Source organism: Lactuca virosa, chromosome 1, assembly GCF_052849685.1.
Source record: "Lactuca virosa cultivar CGN04683 chromosome 1, Lactuca_virosa_CGN04683_v6, whole genome shotgun sequence".
Classification (NCBI taxonomy): domain Eukaryota; kingdom Viridiplantae; phylum Streptophyta; class Magnoliopsida; order Asterales; family Asteraceae; genus Lactuca; species Lactuca virosa.
The window spans coordinates 191,300,231-191,320,354 of NC_136426.1; the positions used below are offsets into that span (position 1 = coordinate 191,300,231).

At 31.3% G+C, this 20,124-nt stretch overlaps 1 long non-coding RNA gene across 3 annotated transcripts; it reads left to right on the top strand.

Annotated features, from left to right (window-relative positions):
* Window positions 1–1,134: 1,134 nt before the first annotated feature.
* On the top strand, window positions 1,135–5,216 carry LOC145163519 (uncharacterized). Of its 3 annotated transcripts, none has more exons than XR_013739704.1 (3): window positions 1,135–1,286; window positions 3,324–4,790; window positions 4,999–5,216. It is a non-coding gene; the product is annotated as an uncharacterized LOC145163519 (long non-coding RNA). The 3 variants fall into 3 exon arrangements; XR_013739705.1 differs by having other exon boundaries at window positions 3,324–3,744; window positions 4,545–5,216; XR_013739703.1 differs by having other exon boundaries at window positions 3,324–5,216.
* Window positions 5,217–20,124: the final 14,908 nt, after the last annotated feature.

A 20,124-nucleotide genomic window follows, 5' to 3' on the forward strand; every position in this document is an offset into this window, starting at 1 on the left:
CCGAACCACGTTAAATATCGTGTTCAATTTCGTTTGCATTTTTTCAGTAGTTTTATTCCGCGAGTTTTGCCAAAATCATTTATCAATTTTTCAGAAGTGCTTAACTTGTTTTGTTGCATTCCCAACAGGAAGCACACGATGGAAAAACAACCATCATCGGAATCTGGTGGCAGGGGGCAATAGTTGTTGGTGGCTGACGATATTAGGAGTCAGAGGCAATGAATGAAAAAGACGGGAGGTAGGAGAAAACATGAACGAGGGAATTGGGAAGTGGGGTTAGGTTTAGGATTCTTTTTTAACATTTTTATATTTAATATATATATTAATAAAAAATAAATAAATCATTAATATAGAATTCTATAAGATGAGGGAAAAGTAGTCTTTATACATCTGATAAGGACCAAACGTGCAACAAAAATATAAAGTAGGGACAGTTCGGGTTAAAAAAAGTTGATAGGGACTAAACATGCAGATTACCCTAAACCACAATAACCATCAATGTACATGTAAAACAAATATTGTATTTTATGCATATTATATTCAAGTATTAAAAACATGTTGGATGAGTGGTTATCTCATTTAAGTTCAAACTTTGAGTTCAAACCAATAGATGGTGGTATTGGTTCTTCTCTATATAAATTTTCTTAAGAAATGATTAATACTCTTCATTCGAGTCAAAGTAACTCGTTGAGTTATCTGAGTTTTAGTAAAAAGGTAAAAAAACCACAAAAAAAATAGAACTACAAAAAACCGCAAAAAAAAAACCGAACCGCAAAAAACCCGCAAAAACAGAACCGCATAAAAACCGAACTGTACGGTTTCTAAATTTCAAAAAACCGAAGTTACGGTTTTCAGTTCAGTTTTAACCAAAAACCGCATCAAACCACACAATGCTCACCCCTACTAAACACCTCTTAAAAAGTTGCTTGCTCGCTTAGATTAAAAAATTGTTTCTTTATGTAAGAAGCTTTGCTAGTTAGAATATTATTTGTACAAAAAAATAAATAAATAAATAAATAGCAAAATCTAAAAAAAAGAAAAACCAGAAAAATATATTTAAAAAAATAAACCATAAGTTACACGGAAGATTTTTGTGTGAATATGATTTTATTTTATTTTTTATTTTTATTTTTTGGTAAAGAACCCTAAACCTTCGATCCCAACGCAAAAGAAAACCACAATATTCTCGCCGTCTCCATCCCTTCATTCGTCGTCGACTCACCGTTTCCGTGCTATATTTCTCGACCTCGTCTCTGTTCATTTTCCCTCTATGATCGCCGCTTCAGGTAAATGCGAACTCTGCTCATCCTTACAAGTTACTTTTCCTTGAATCGAATTCAAGAAATTGCTAGTGCAGAGTCTAGCTCCTGAACCAAATAAGTAATGCTCTGTTCATTTGAAAATAAGCTGGATTAGGTTTATGTTTTGGAGTACAAAATTGCGAGGGGATTTCTTTATAGATTTAAGAAATTGATCAGAAAAGTCTATATGTCATTTGTCACTTAAATCATCTTTGTCACACAATCTAAGCTAATCCTTTTGTAGCTACTTGACACTCAACATGGTTGGATGATGCGTAGTCTGTGTATATTGGTTTCAGTAGTAAGCATCTCATTTCTGTGTTTGGATGCCATTGGTATTTAAAATGTCTAATTTGCCCCTCATCTCCATCATTCCATCATCATCATCTTCCTCCATACTTTCTTTCTGCAACAAGAGACGTTCATATTCTCTCATTCTTATCCCTCTAAAATAACTGAAACCCAAATTTTCTTCTTTGGCTTCACTTTGCTGAAATTTCTTGTTTGGCTTTGCATTAATGAAAATTTTGATTTATGGTTTTTGTTTTGAGTTGTGAGCAAGTTTTAGGTCTCAGTTGCACTCTCCTCTCTCTTGTTTGGTAAGAGACATACAAATTACAATCACACACTAATACGAATCCCCTTTTACACTTTGCTGAAATTTCTATTTATGATATTTGTTTTGAGTTGTGACCCCATAGAGGATTTCTTTTGTTTTATCTTTTTCATGTTCCTCCAGTTCTGTTCAAGGGTTATATTCTCTTCCTTTCAGTTCCATGCAGCAAACATGATCTTAGAAAGGGCATGACTTGTTAGGTTCAAAAACATATCATTTGAAATAAGCTCTTGAATGTTAGTTGAAATCCTTCAGATGTATGCAGTATGCTGATAGTATTTCTAGTATTACAGAAATTTGAATTTGAAAAAAGATTGTTGTTGCTATGTTTTTGGAGATCTGTAAACTATCATGTCAAGAATTTTTTTTTGTTTGTTTAGATTCTCTAATTGTTTGTTGACATCTAGTGAAAGCTTGAAATTGCCTATATATTTTACAATTTCTCTCATGGGAGATGATAGTGGATGTTTTAGTTGTTTTGAGAATGGTATTTGATGTTGATTTGTTCGTGGATTACTTAACTGAAATTTAATGGATTTTAGTTAGACAACAATAGGGATGTTTATGTGCGTAAATCAAATGAAAACAAAGGTGTTGTAGGTTAAATGAATAAATTGGTTCAATATTTTTCTTTTTGCACTCGAAAATAGCTGGAAAAAATAGGTTATTCTACATCAATACTTGACTATATCCATATCCATGTTGGTTAAAGCAACCAAATTTAGCACTAATTAAGCTATATAATGGCCTTTGAACAAATAAATCAAAGTCAAAGGCTACAAGACATATAAACATTAGGTTTAATCTCATAAAAGACTTTATATTTTGTGTTTATTCCAGATTAAACCTCAATTTTTTTTTCTTTGAAAAAGACCTTGTGTTTTTTCATTTTTTTCCGATCAGGCCCTTTTAGTCATTTTTTTCCAAAAAATTGTAAAATGTGAGGGTTTTTTCTAGAAAAACAAAAAAAGCTAAGGATTTATTTGAAAGCATTTAGAAGGTTGAGGGTTTGTTGGAAAAAAATACGAAGTTAAGGGCTTTTTCGGAAAAAATGAAAAAAATACAAGGTCTTTTTCAGGCAAAAAATAAATTTGAGGTTTAATCCGAGAAAAACACAAAATATAAGGTCTTTTATAATATTAACCCTAAACATTATGCATGATATAGCTCCAAATTCAAATCAAAACTATAAGAATGGGAGTCAAATTGGCATATTAAGACATTTAGCGTTCATATAATGAACTTTAAACATTTTTAGGGGTATGAATTCACATGGCAAAGTTTGGAGATGCATATGTAATGCATTAAAAATTTATAATTTCTCAAATTTTATTTATTGAGGTTTAAATTGTTTGTTGAGATTTAAGTTGCGTATTAAAAATGTTAATAATTTGGATTTTATGTAGAGGAACTTCTCACGGGATCTAATGAGGAAAGCCAGTGAAACCAACTTTTATAACCGATAGCGTAGTTCTTGGACAACACGATGATAAAAACCCGAGATAAGTAGAAACGCAAAATATCAATACCTTCTTGGATGATGAAGAGATTGAAATAGGAAAAGATCTGAAACCAGAATTGGAGAGTGCAATTAAGGCATCTCGGTCTTCTATTATCGTGTTGTCAAAGAATTACGCTACTTTCAACCATATTATCAACCCAATCTTTTATCACATGGAGCCCACCCGTGTCAAGAAGCAACAAAGTAGCTTCGGAGATGTAATGCCTAAGCATAAACACATGATCGAGGCAGAGACAAATGCATATAAAAGGAGTGAATTCGCTTATAGAAGTTACTAAATTAATAGGAAATGATGTTAATGGAAGGTAACCACTTTCTTACCCGTATTTTCATATGCCTTTAGTTTTGTTTGATTAACTCATGAAGTGTTAATATCACCTTCTCCTTATACATTTCAATAAGTTTCCTCAATATCATTAAATAGGCATATATTTCATTGTTAAGGATAAAGAAGATGCACAAAATATAATCTTTCCTCTTATGTTATGCAGTTACATATGAACCTTAGTTATACAAAGGTCCGGGGTGTTTGGGGTAAAATTCTGAAATTTTCGGGGGTTTTGTTCTATAAAAAAGTATGTCACATTATTGGTTTGTCCCAAAATAATTGTCCATTTTCTAAAAATAAATAACATTTTTACCGAAATACCCCTTCAATATTACTTAACCAATTAAGCATTTAATGGAACATTAAATGCAAAGTAAAGACAAAACTGTCATTTTATTGTATAAAGTTAGTGGTAATTAATGCTTTTTTAATCTGTGTTTTTTGTTGTCGGACAATAATTTTGGGATGGAGAGAGTATTATACAAACCTTATTATTTCTAAAAATAGATTTAAAACGTCCAAACCATCAAGCTAATAATACAAGTAACCATCAATATACTAGTAATAAATTTTAAATAGTATAAATTATGTAACCTTAGGTACAAACACAATATGCATTTTTTTTATCTGTAATACCCTAAACACCGATTTAGTTGAAATAGGCTCGGTGGTGAAATAGACCCGTTACAGCTTCGAGCTGATATACATGTATGGTATACGGTATTTTGAGGAAGTCACCAAGTTTTTTTTTTTTTTTTTTTTTTTTTTTCAAATCAGTCACGCTGATGCATTAAAAGAGGAATTCAAAATTTTGAATATTAGGCCAAATCTTGACTCTATCCCTGTTATATCTCCATCTTTACACTTTACAAGTTCCCTTTGACCTCGCACACCAATATCTCGATTCTTCCCAATTTTGAGTTGAAATTGAACGATCCACTGCTCCTCTCCACAATACGCCACAACCAATGCAGGCCTCTCTCCAGGAATTAAGACACAAGGTTGCACCATTGCTCCTCCTTTGTAAGTCGATTTCATATTCCATTTTAAATGATTTATTGTTTTTGGCATGTTATTTGGTAGTTGCAGAGGGAGAAAAATTAGGATTGGATATGAGATGAACATCATGGTTTGTTGGAGGCTCTTCTAAGACATTGAGATAAAGGATTGGATATGAGATTAACATGTTTTCTGACCAATTTTGATTTTTTTTTTTTTGGATTTTATTCAGGAATCGAGTGGACGGTCTGTCATGGATCAAGTAGATGTTGCTACTTTCTATTTGAGAATGTCTATCACCAACCAAAAAATATATTGTTAATATAGTTGGCTATTGTATGTACATAGTTGTGAAAGCTATCACCAAAAGAGAACAATTTGAGAAAGGAAACACTCATTGTCCACCTTATATCATTGTCTTCATATACAAAAGGTTCTAATTTTTTGATATAGATAGCATCAGTAGTTCAACACCCTTAATAGACAGGTAAGAGTTTGTACCCTCATTTTCATTTAAGTTTCTTATTTTTTATTGACTGCAATTATAATAGAAATTACGGATGATAAACATACGAGTTTTATAATGGTTTTAGAAATTTGATTGATTTTGGGAGCAATCTTTGAAGTTTGTAGACCTAATTATAAATGAAATGAAAAGTGTGTTTTTATATATTTGGTGTCCGTACAAATTTTTGTTTGGTATTTCATTCAAACTCAATTTGTATCTCCTATCTCAGTTTACTATTGTGTCTACTATATTTTAATACATAATTGATTATAGAAAATCGATCATTTAAAAGTTGTCATACAATTTGCCTATAACTGAACAAGCGTGGTTGCACTTATAATTTTTTGTTGGTTATATTTATGCTGATATGGATTAAAAGGACGTCAAATAAAGATACCAACAACTAAACCCATAGATCATATAAAAAGCACCCATGGCTAGACCTAAAATTGAATAACTATTTATCAACCACATGAAATCTAACACCCTACTCCCAAGTTCATTTTAAGGAGAGAAAAGAAAGGAAATTGGTGGAAGTGAGAGGAAAGTAAAAGAAATTGGTGTTCTTGAGTTTTATTAAATGAAAGAAGTGGAAGGAAATGAAAGGATCACTTTCCCTCCTAACTTTCCTTCCGATTTGGAAGGATTTTGAGAGAAAGAACAAAATATTTAATTTTCCTTCCATTTCTATCCAACTCGGGAACACAAAAAACGAATTTTGTTTCCTTTCTTTTCTCTCCTTATTTTCTTTTCTCTTCTCTTATTTTCTTTGCTACAACTCGGGAACGGGGTACGGACCGTTAGATTAAAATAATAGAAGACTGAGATGTTTTGTTGCATTTTTGTAAATATTTGAAGAAATTAAACACGGGGGTATCAGATTGAAATTAATCGAAGGGCATTTATGGCATTGAAATCAGATCTTTCTCGTCATCGTTCTTTCTCTCTCAGCTTCATCGTTGTTTGTTCCCAATCCAGAACCATCATCCAAAATCGATATTATCCTATATCAAATCTCTTTCTCTGTCTCCATCCGAAGTGACTTTTGCATTCACACCGACAATGAAGTTCGTCTAGTAAGTACCAACGTCCTTTGCTGATTATTTGAACTTTGTTGAGAATTGTAGGCTTCTTATCCAATGTTCTGAGTATTTTTCCTTTTTTGTCTTTGGTTGATTTTGATTGTATATGTTTTTGATGAAGTATAACAACGAGACAGTTCTGATGGATCTCAAGAACGAAACTGTTTTTACTAGACAATCACAGAGCTTTATCGACTTTGTTTATATTAACTCTTCACTGAACATAGTTGGTGTAGTAAAACAAAACCACGTCCATTTATCTATTTCAATATGTTTTAACAATTTGTTGTCTATTTTTTTCAACCAATCATGTAAAAGGGCTAAAGGTGTATTCAAGGAGTTGAATGAGAAACCTTATGTTATTAAGTTGGATGAAAGTGGTGAGTGGTTGGTGACATTACGTTATAACGTATCCATATTTGACATTACGTGTGAATCACATGTCATTTATATGTGATTCACATATGATTCACATGTGAATCACATGTAAACCACTTGTGAATTACATGTGATTCACATCTGGATCACATGTGATTCATATATAATTCACATATGAATTACATTTAATTCACATGTGAATCATGTAACGTCCGGTTCCTGGTATGTATTTAATTCAAAAATTTATTCACTTTTGTATAGAAACTCGACGAGTTGGAGGCTACAAACTCGTCGAGTAGGAATGGAATTGGTCACGGATGATAAAGTCTACTCGACGAGTTGAGAGCCTCAACTCGACGAGTAGGACTGGCAGAGTGAAACCCTAATTTTCAGGGTTTTGCACCATATTTAAACACCTTAACCTCCAAAGGCTTGCCTCATTTATAGCCTCCAAGTCCCAAACCCTAAATCTTGAAACCCTAATGCCTTGTGTGAGCTTGTGAGTCATTCTTGAGAGAAAACTTATGCATTTGAAGCTTGTGGAAGAAGAAGAAGCTTAAGGACTCAAGAAGAAAAGAGTAGATCCAAAAACTTCACTCCATTTGTAGCATTTTCTGGTAAGCAAGTCTCAAACTTGCTTAATGATTTCTTAGATCTCTTCATTGTCACTTTTATTGAGTTTTTGGTCCAAGTATCATGGTCCTTGGGAAATGGACGTCCCAAGTGAGTATACTTCCAGATCCATGACCTTGAAGGGCTTTCATGGCGTAAAGGTGCAAACTTTATGGCCATTGAAGCCCCATGCAAGCTCTAGGATGTTATTTTGGCCTTTTAATCCCCAAAAGGCCATGCATGGAGAGAAAGACAGAGACTTTACGTGTTCAAATGGTGTCTAGGGTCTAGATCTTAGTTTGTATGCCTTAGCTTGAAGCATAAATGACTTTTAGATCAAAATCTAGGACTTAAAGAGTTAAGGTTTAAGCTAAAACCATGAAAGGAGGCTATTAATGGGTAAAGTTGAAAACTTTACCCTTAAAAGAAGATTTTTAGTATGTAGATGAAGTATGGAGCCTAGATCTGAAGGATAAGAGCTTAATCTATTAAGATGGCTTAACAGACTGAAGAACTCGTCGAGTCCATAGAGGAACTCGACAAGTTGGGTCAAAGTGTCCCGATTCTGTAAAGGGAAAAACTCGACGAGTTCAAGGATGACTCGACGAGTTGACTGGAGAAGTCCCGATTCTATGGATAGGAGGAAATCGACGAGTTGAGAAAGAACTCGACGAGTTGGATCGCGATTTCAGGGTTTATGATTCATGGAACTCGACGAGTTGATGGATCAACTCGGCGAGTTGAATCAACCCAGGATGTAGATGTTGAATTTGACCAGAAGGCTGACTTTAACCAGGGTGTTGACTGTGACTTTGACTTGGACCAAAGTTGACCCGTAAGGGGTTATGAGTATGAAAGGGTAATTAAAGGAAATCTTTTATGTGTAGGAGTTTGAGTGGGGTTGATTTCAGAGCCGAGGACATGTCAACTACTTCACAACATTTGAGGTGAGTTACCTTCCAGTAGGAGTGGGTTGAAGGCACTAATGTCGACCCACTAGTATTTGATTATAGTTGAGACGATTGTCTTTCTGATAATTGTCTGGTATGCCACTATCTTTTATGATGTATGTGTTAGTATGTTATGTTATTATGCGATAGTGGTTGGAAGGGTAGGATAGGCCCTGTTACCGGTTGAAAGAGACTGAAGGGGAGGCCAGCACCCAAATATACTAGGCAGTATGTGATTTATGTGTATATGCTAGGGTATTATTTGGTAGTGGTAGGGGTGAAATCATCCACAATTACCGGTTGAAAGTGATCGAATGGATAGGTCAGCACCCATATATGCTAGGTAGTTACCGGTCAAAAGAGACCGAAGGGGTAGGCTAGCACCCAAATATGCTAGGGAGTATGTTATTGTATGGTATGTTGTATGATGGGGGAACTTACTAAGCTTTGTGCTTACAATTTTCAGTTTTGGTTTTAGGTACTTCCTCTTTGAAGGGAAAGGCAACGACATGATCGCAGCGCATCATACTACATTTTCCGCACCAGAGATCTTTGGGATTTATACTCTGATGATGTTTGATTATGACATGTTTTGACTATAGATACATTGGCTTTTGACATGAGTGACACTATGATTATTTTTAGACAAATGGTTTTATAATTGTTTAATTTAAAATGAAATTTTTGGCCTTAAATTTTGGGATGTTATAAATCACATATGAATTACATGTGATTTACATGTAAATCACAAGTGAATCACATATGAATGACATGTGATTCACATGTAAATCACAAGTGAATTGCATATGAATTACGTCTATAGTCACATGTAATTCACAAGTGTTCTTCGTTAATTGTTTGTTTTTTAATTTTCTTATCCATTTAACGTTTGAATCTTAAAAGATACAACCACATATGAATATCACTTTATATAATCACATGTGAATCTTACATGATATAATCATATGTGAAAAGAGATTGCTTTTTCATGGGTAGCTATAATTAATCATTTACTTTTATTTGAAAGTTACTCATGGAAAGTAAAGTGTATCAAGTGAAAAGAGATGAAAAGTGTTTGTTTTGCATGATGGAATGGAATAGGATATTCTAGAAGGATTGTGATTCCTTGCATTTTATTTATTTTCTTTGTTTAGTGAAGAAAATTTGTTGAAGAAGGTGCACTGGAAGTGGTGATGGTGTTCCTGTACAAAGTGAATGTGCAAATTGGAAGATTTGTTTTATTTTAGTTGTTAGTAATTATAATGTAACATCCCAAAATTTATGACCAAAATTTTCATTTTTAATAAAACAATTATAAAACTATTTGTTTGAAAACAACCATAGTATCAACTCATATCAAAACCAAAGTATCAATAGTGAAAACATGTCATGATAAACAACATCGAAGTAACAATCCTAAAGATCTCTGGTGCAGAAAATGTAGTGTGATGCCCTACGATCATGCTGGCTCCTTTCCCTTCGAAGAGGAAGTACCTAAAACCAAAACTGAAAATTATAAGCACAAAGCTTAGTGAGTTCCCGCATCACACCACATATTCACATACTGCCAGGCATATCGGGGTGCCTGGCCTACCCTGTCAAGCATATTTGGGTGCTCGACCTACCCTGTCAAGCATATGTGGGTGCTCGACCTACCCTGCCAGACATATCTGGGTACCCGACCAACCCTCCGATTTATCTCAACCTGCTACGGGGACTATTTAACCCTTACCACTACCACATAATACATAACATAAACATACTGTCGAGCATATCTGGGTGCCCAACCTACCCTGTCGGTCCTTATGACTGATAATGGGGTGTAACTCACCCCTCCTACCATTATCACATAATATTATAGCATACTAGCATATAACACATAATATATAATAGCATACCAAACAATTATCACAAAGATAATCATCTCAACTATAACCAACTACTAGTGGGCCAACATTGGTGCCTTCAACCCACTTTCTACTAGAAGGTAACTCACCTCAAATGCTGTGAAGTAGCTGAACTGTACTCGGCTCTGAAATCAACCCCACTCAAACTCCTATACATGAAAGATTTCTTTTATTTACCCTTTTCATACTCATAACCCCTTAAGGGCCAACTTTGGTCAAATTCAAAGTCAAGGTCAACATCCTGGTCAAAGTTAACATTCTGGTCAAAGTCAACATTCTGGTTGACTCAACTCACCGAGTTGACCCATCAACTCGTTGAATTCCATAAATCAGAAAAATATGAAATTGCGATCCGGCTCGTCGAGTTCTTTCATGAACTTGTCGAGTTCCTCCAATCCACAGAGTCGGGTTCCCACTCAGCTCGTTGAGTCCGTCCTTGAACTTGTTGAGTCTTTCCTTTTACAGAATCGGGGCACTTCGACCCAACTCGTCGAGTTCATCTATGAACTCGTCGAGTTGTTCAATCTGTTAAGCTATCTTAATAGATTAAGCTTCTATCCTTCAGATCTAAGCTCCATACTTCATATGCATACATAAAATGTCCTTTTAAGGGTAAAGTTTCCACCTTTACCCACTAATACTCTTCCTTAATGGATTTAGCTCAAACCCTAACTCTTTAAGACCTAGATCTTTATCCAAAAGCCATTAATACTTCAAGCTAAGGCATACAAACAGAGATCTAGACCCTAGAAACCACTTGAACACGTAAAGTCTCTACATTTCTCTCGATGCATGGCCTTTCGGGGCTTAAAAGGCCAAAATGACATCCTAGAGCTTGCATGGGGCATCAATGGACATAAATTTTGCACCTTTATGCCATGAAAGCCCTTCAAGGTCCTGGATTTGGAAGTATACTCACTTGGGATGTCCATTTCCCAATGACCATGCTACTTGGACCAAAACCCTATAAAAGTGACAATGAAGAGATCTAAGTAATCATTAAGCAAGTTTGAGACTGGCTTACCAGGAAATGTTGCAAATGGAGTGAAGTTTATGGATCTAAAAGCTTTCTCTTGGGCCCTCAAGCTTCTCCTTCTTCCACAAGCTTCAAATACACAAGTTTCCTCTCAAAAATGACTCACAAGCTCACATAAGGCACTAGGGTTCCGAGATTTAGGGTTTTAGGACTTGGAGGCTGTAAATGAGGCTAGCCTAAGGAAGTTTAGGTGTTTAAATAGGGTTTAAAACTCTGAAAATTAGGGTTTCATTCTGCACGTCCTACTCCTCGAGTTGAGGCTTCTCAACTCGTCGATTAGACTTCATAACCCGCTTCCAAATCCATCTCTACTCGACGAGTTTGGGGCCTCTAACTCGTCGTGTTTCTATACAAAAATCAATAAATGAATAATTAAATACATACCAGGAACCAGACGTTACATATACGGATTAATTATATGTATTATGTTGAAGTACTTTTATCTTTTGGGAATAAATATAAATTGTATTTGTAATATGAAAATTTTATGTAATGTGTATATTTTTGCGAATGTATATAATTCACTTGGATTATTTTTTACCTTAGATAATTATAAAAATATGGATGCATAAATATATGTTTTTTGCCTAATAGAATGACTAAAATGTGCATTAATAAATAGATTTCTTTTACCCAACATGATAACCATAACACAATGTTCAAATTGGATGTTGCTTTGTACATCACCAAAACATGCATAATTTACAAAAAGTTGCTAAACAAAGAGTCAATGTCTTTATAACATATGTTATATGACAACCATATTGTATTATAGTGTTTACAAAATAAAGGCCATACTAACAATTTTGCCCAAATAGCCCATATAATGAATTAAATCCTAACATTCTACTCCAAAGTAAGAGGTTTGTTTGTAGACATTCCTATTTCTTTTTTTTTTCTATTACAATTTTTTTAACATGTTCTCAATGATCCTTTCAGAAGTTTTTCTAGTTCTGACCATTTTAGAAGTTTTTCTATATCCAAAACTAAATTTATTATCAATAAGTGCATCTTCATCATTTTCTTGATTATCATTCTCCTGATGTGTGTCACCCACCTAATTTGTGTCATCAACTGCAGTTTCATCATCTTCCTCGTTCTGTGTTTCATCAATTCCTTTTTGTATTGTATGAGATTTTGACACATCCTAGTATAGAAAAATAATAGATGTTAGTTATTTTATAAGAATTTAAAATTCACTCTCAACTTTAAAAATATACCTTTGGAATTTCTTTTGTTTTTTTTAAAGAAGGCATCAAATTCCTTAAGTTGTTCTTTGGTGATATTAAGACACGAAATGATATCTTACTCGCTGTAATTTGATTGTATCATATCATTCAAAAGTTTATGAAGTTCTTCCCCTTTAATCATAACCTCGACCTCAACATATGCTTTTGGAAGATATTGATTTTCCAAAGTTTTTTGAACTTTTTGAACAATTTCCAAACTCTGAGCTTCTCCAACTACATTCTGAACTTTCTGCTACACTCCATCTTTTTTAATTAAATCAAATTCATATAACACTTTTTCCCATTTCTTTAAATCTTCATTTTGTTGAAAATTTTCATTTGCTTCTTCAAATGTTGATATTAACTTACTTTTCTTCTTAGAAAGACTTTCAAAAGTTTTTGTCAAAGTTGTCAAATAATCATGTGTAAAATAAAAACATGTACATATATATATATATATATATATATATATATATATATATATATATATATATATATATATATATATATATATATATTATTCACATATGATTATAAAAACATATACATATAAGTATATAGATTTTTTACCTCAATCTTTTTATCTGTTGTATTTTCCAATCTTGTAAGAATTTTTCCTGTTCCAAACATTCCAACTTTCATTTCGCTAGTTTCTTGTTTTTTCATCTTGATAGAATCCCAATTTTTTATGACTGGACTTAATCGTAAATCATTTTTTTCATCAAATTCAACATGATCAACATATAATAGATGCATAAAAAGAACATAGTCAAATTTGTATGTTATAGTCAAAGTTTTAAAATAATTAAAAAAAAAGAAATATTACTAGCAAGTATGTCAGTAAACCATAGAAGTACCCTTTATAATTATGTGATACATATGACTGTGTCTTATTAATCAACGAGTCAATTATGTAAGTACACCAGTCAATTTTTGAAAAATATGTGGTGCTTGAAATCTTCTTTAATATATTCTTATTGATTTTACCCGCGGGTGTACCTTCAACCAGAGTATTGCAAAACAGAACAATGAAATTGAGCTTGAAGTTGAAATCAACATCTTTTGATGATATAATTGCATTCGTGAGATCATTGGTTTATCAAATTGCGCTATCCATTTACTGTAACATTCATCTTTTGCAGGCCGAAAACTAAGGTCTTCCACTTTTTGGTCACCTATTAGAATTCCAAGCATCTCATTCACATTCTGTCTGTCAACCTTAATTTCTCCATTTATGACTTTTAGTACCATTTTTTTTATATCAAAGCTTTTAATAACAAAGAAACCAAGTGATGAAGGCAACTCATCAATTTCCAATTTCAATAAACATTTAAATACCATTTCTTTAACGCAATTCTTTTTCTCCAAACTAATTTTCTTTATAATTTTAAGCAATGATTTTGATAATGACCTGTTACGTATTGTTTTGAAATCCTTTTCTTTTTCAGGCAAAACTATCTTTCCATAACCTTCTTGCTCTTTTATTTTGAGCTGCTCTTTTTCAGAATCATATTTTTCTTTATCAATATCACTTTTCTTCCTTTTTCCAACATTAACATTCAAAGAAGTTGCAAAAAATATTATTTTTAATAATTAAATTAATAGTATATTTTTTAAAATAAAAACAAAGATAATCTTGGGACTCATGTAGATTAACCATCTGGTTTGGCTGTATAACCTGAAGCAATTACAGATGCAATTACATATAATATGACCAATTCCAAAAACTTACTAGGGCAAGGTCTCATCTATCATGTGCTTTAAACTTGTCTGAATGTTATCAAAATAACAGAATCGATTGTGTCATCTAATATCATAAGTAACCTAATTTAAAAATCATGACATCTTCTAATGTGAACTAAATAAAAGGCCAAATCTTTGCTAGATCACAACACTGGCTTGTATTCCAACAACTAATTTCTTTGATAATACTAATGTTCATCTAACCAAAAAATTGCATGAGCAAATTAGGCGTATTACTTCATGTTCAGAAAACCAAAAACATACACAACAACTCTTTAAAAATACTAAATTACCTTTTATATTTTTTGGATAACGGTTTGAAGAAGTAACTTGTTGATCGATATTCTTCGAACTTCTACAACGCTTTGAAGAATTATCTTGTTGATCGATGTTCTTCGAACTTCTACAACGCTTTGAAGAAGTACATTGTTGATTGATTTACATTGAAGTTTTATTTGAAAGAGGTAAATCACTTGATCGTTGTTCTGAATGAAGACATAGTTTATTTTGAATCCCTAACTTTTGAAATACATAAAAAAAAGCCTTTTCTAGATTAAGAACCCTAAATTTTGAAATACGAAAAAAAATCCTTTTTTGTGATTAACATAAGAGTTGTACCATCGTGATAACATACGAAAAATCAGTTTCGTTGCATTTACAGTATTACCCCCTTGTTTTTAAAGTTTTTTTAGCTTTGCATCCAGTTTTTCATTTAATTACAAAAATACCACCCTGCACTGCCCCTTCATCTTTTAATATTATTAACATGTGAATATAAAATGATTTAATGCTAGAAATTTTATTTTACTTTTATTTTTTATTTATAGTTCCTTATACATTTATTTGTTTTTATATAAATAATTTTTATGATATGTGTTAAAGATTAAGCAAATATTTATGTAACAATTATATAACTAAACATATTTTTAAATATGCATTGAAAATTATTAAATACATCATGTATTTTATATATGTCTAATATATATAACTTTTATAATCAAAAACATAGTAGACAATATTTGCTAATCAAACACCAATGTTATTTAACTAAATCTACTATGTATATTAAAATTAATGATATATTGTTAGATTATTTACATAAATCAAAATGTTGTTGATGGTTGCTCTTTTGATCATCAATGCTCATTAATGTAGATCATGTGGTTCTCTTTTAAGAGGAGAATAACGTGAAGGTAGGGATAAGTAATTTTAGGGATGCATTTTTTTTAAATAGTTTTTAATTGGCTTAAAGATCAATTTTGCATTGAGGCCTTGTTTTTTTATTATTTTTTTAGTAAAATATTCTTACAATAAACACATATTATTATAATTAATTGTATTTATAATTCATTATAAATACAATTAAATATATTTTTATATAATCTATGTTAATCACTTATTTTAAGAAAACAATAAAACTATATAAATAAGTCATTTCATTTGCTTTATCATTTTCAAAATTTTAACGCTAATAGATATACAATGACATTAACTTTAAATTATGAAATTTTAATGATACATTTTTTTGACTTTAACGTGAATCACATTTTTGCAAATTTATACAATCAAAACTCAAATATGAATTTTCTTAAGTAAACAAGAGAAGTTTAATGAGTTTCATATTCTGATCTCATTAGAGTTACATACTTCATAAAATCTGAAAACAAAAAAAAAAGTTTCATGATTTTAATTCCAAACATTACACTTCAAAACATAAAGTGTCATTACTGTTAATATTTCATCCTTTTTGATCTCAGACTATCCTTCCATCTTTTTTCTTCCACCCCTTATCCAAAAGAGCTTTTATCTATTCATCAGACTAGGTGTAAGACCCGTGTACTACACGGGTTTTGATTAAGGTTTAAACATTAAGCATTTTTAAAGTAAAAGTTTGAATTAAATACAACTTAAATGATGAATACGTAAGTATTTCGATCTATACTAATAAATATAACTATTGGAAGAAATGAATGTAAGATACTACAATGAACAATTCAATAGACGTACGTGCAAACTCACTTATTTAGAAACGTGAATTGTCAAAAGGGTAAATAGTAAAATTTTAATGCCTATATATGACATATGAAAAAGCAAAAAAGGAAATTACGTGCCTTGGTTATGATGTTAATTAATTGCTTTAAACTTATATTCATCTAAAACTAGGTTATAACCCGTGGAAACCACGGTTCACAAAGTAAAATAACATACTTGACAAATTAGTCAACACTTGTTTTCAAGTCTAGAACCTAATAAAGCAACTCAATATAACAACACCTGTGACCAAAATTAACTTCTAACACCTAAAAATATACATAACATCCTTCGAGCATTCCTTCAACCAACACTTATTGCCCAAACTGAAACATGGTCCCTATAAAAAAAAAGCTCACTGTGAAACAGAGTTGAAGATTAGAGTTGTTTTAAATTACAAAACACATTTGCATTTATTGGTTAAAATAGTAATGTATTTTCACTTATTTGTTTAAAATAACATTCCACTTTTCGTATTTTCTATTACAATGTTGTAAAACTGAAAGTATGATGCTTTAATAAAAAAATCATTGGAAGAAGCTTGCTATTTTTGATAAAAAAAACAACAATGTACTTAAAATTGGTTAAAATAGGCACCACTTTCATTATTTTATATTACAACCTTGTAGAGTTGAAAGTAAGATGCTATAATAAACAAATCAATGAAAGCAAGTTGCTATTTATCGGTTAGGATAAAATAGCAATGAAAAGTTTCAATTATGTGCTAAAAAACATCCCACTTCCATTTTGCCCTATGACAATGTTATAAAATTGAAAGTAAGATGCTATAATAAGAAAATCAATGAAGATATATTGACAAATCATGAACAGATCATAAAAACATAAAGCTAATACTAATACTATAAGTTTTTTAATAGACAACCATTCAAAAAAGATGCAAGTCAACTTTGACTTTTGCAGTCAAAAGCATCACCTTTTGAAACTTATAGAGAAAACACAGAAAAATGGCTAGTTGTGCTTCCATCATTTTTTTAATTTACCCACACCATTAAAGATTTGTACTTTTTGTTCCAAACCAAAAAAGGCAACTTCTGACACCAATAACTATTATAGTCTAGAGTGAAATTATGACATTAATCCATAAAACAATGCATTTAGTAAAGATCAACTATTTACTAAGCTCGATAACAGTACATGAAATATGATATTTTGGGCTTCAAAGTCTGAATAAACGCATTTTTCCATATAATCCTAAACTTTCAACCATCCTTTTTAATCTCTTGCCAATAGAAACTCAAACTATTCATTGAACTTGTAAGATCTATATAAATGCATACTTCATAACGTTTATGGATTTATTTTCATTATTCTCTTTGTTTTCTCAATTCTCACAGAATAGAAGGTTAATTGGTTTTACCTTTACTCGATATAACAATCTATGTTAATTAAACTTATAAAATTTCCTTAGAAACCTTTTTGGAACAAACAAATTATAACCTAATAAGTCACAAAAAAGCAAAGCAACATTAAATTGCACACCAGGCAATCCCACAACTTCCCAACCATCATTAGTACTGTCTATTGGAGCTAAAAAGAAAAAATAAATACATAAATCAAGTGTGAAAAATTATCCATTTTGCAACATCTGTTAAAGGATGTGAACATTTCTTGATAACAACGATAATAAATATTTAATATTTTCAAAACATTGCTAACTTATATATCAAATTTAAGACAAAAAACTAGGCCTTGGCATTAAAGGGTTTGATTTTTTTTTTAATCGTCAATTCATCATTTCTTTAATATTATGATTACCATCGCCCATATCATGTAATCCAAAAAAAAATTAAAGAGTATAGTTCACTGATACATTCAATTGGTGTTTTCTCGCCAAGCCCTACCTGAATTAGAGCCACCCCTTGGTTAACCACATCAGGTACTTAATATCCTTTCCTAGGAAAAATCAAACTAACATACTTACAAATTTTACACATAACAACAAATCAACAGTATACTTGCAATACTTTACCCAAAATAGCAATATACTTTTTTAATATAGAGAAATTACAAAAGTGGATCGATAGAAGCTGCAATTCTCAAAGTGGGTTGAACATAATTCTATAGAAGCTGCAAATAACATAGATTTAAGCTCCATGTCAATTTCCAAATTTTACCAATTGCACTATTGATGTGCTAAATCTAAAAAAAGGTGGTCAATTCGTTCAATAGGACTATCCATTATCTATTCTTTTTTAATTATCCCTAAACAAAGAGGTAAAATGACAATTTTCTAAAATTCAACCCAAAAACAATATTCACTATCTGTTGAGAAAACACTTTTTTAAAATCAAAGCATTCATTATCCACTTATCATGAAAAATCAATATCTCAATAGAAGTGAAAAGTTGATCAAAAATTTAAAGGAAAAAAAAAGACAATATGAAAATACCATCAGACCGTCGTGTACCATGGTTGCCCAAATCACCAAGTAACCAATAGACTAAATGAAACCTGAAACCAAATATTAGAAATAGAGTAAATGTTGATGTTATGACTTTATCTTATAGCAAATGATGAAAAACTCATATCAAATCCTTACAAGCCTAAATATTTGTATGCATATGACACATGAAATAAGAGAAATGTGTTAATGAAAAACATACTTGAATGAAAAAACAATCAAATATGGTGAAAAAACACTTCAATTTTGATTTCAAATAATGAAACCACAATGATTAAGCAAAAAAAGAGCATAACCTCAATGAAATCCATGAAAGAACTATCCATGTTAACTGAAATACGATAGCATTTACGGAGGATTTCTTTGCAAATACTTCAGATTGTTGTATAATTTTTTCCCTGTGAATATTAATCTGACAGAATCTTCGTAAGATATTTCACTCTCATGTTATCCAATTAAAAGTTGTCATTGTTTTTTGATGATTTTTTACGAAATCCACATTTCCAATTTCCTGTACGATCGCCCATATATACTTCCATATGTCTCATGAGAAAAACACCACAATTAACCTCATTGTGCCTAGTCCTTCAATTCATTTTCAATTTTTCTGGCTCAACATGTTGTATTTGTAATGCTGATTTGTGATTTACATTCAATAGGTATCTACTGAAGAGTAATTTCTATAAAAATAAATAAATGCCTTAAAAAAAATTTCGTATTAAATTTGACATATAAATTTATATGTTTCTTACAAATTCACCAGTTGCATCACAATAAGAAGTTTGTATCTTTGATATTGTCAAATTGTTGTCAATGACATCAATTAGTTTTTCTTTTAAATCAACACATATGAGGTACTAGTGTTCATCACAGATAATACGGAAAAATACCTATTTTGATCATGGAATTTTTAGATTTCATTAATATTAAAAGAAAATTTAAAATGAATTGTTTTCTATTATAGGGAAAATTAATATTAATGTGATTCATATATTATTCAATGGTAACATGTGAGTCACATATGAATTATATGTGCTTGAAATATGATCAATATTAATATGTGATTCACATTCAGATGTTAATCACATGTTGAAATATGATTAATATTTGATTCATGTCATTAAAATGTAACTCATTTGTGATTTACATTCACATTTGATTCACATGTGGTATTATGATTAATATGTGGATCATATGTCATTCAAATGTAGCTGTTTTATGATTCACATGTGAATCACATTTGATTCACATATAAATCTAATGATTCACTTGTAATCACATCTGATTTAATTGTAATAACATCTATTTCATTATGATTTATAGGGAAAAAATAATATTACCAAATCAAACTCTTCAAATGTCATTAGTTCTTTATGATATTTTATTGCTTCTTTCTTTTTTCTCTCAAATTCTTTAAATCTTTTAATGAAAGGTCTCTTTCTATCATAAAGGCTTGAAGT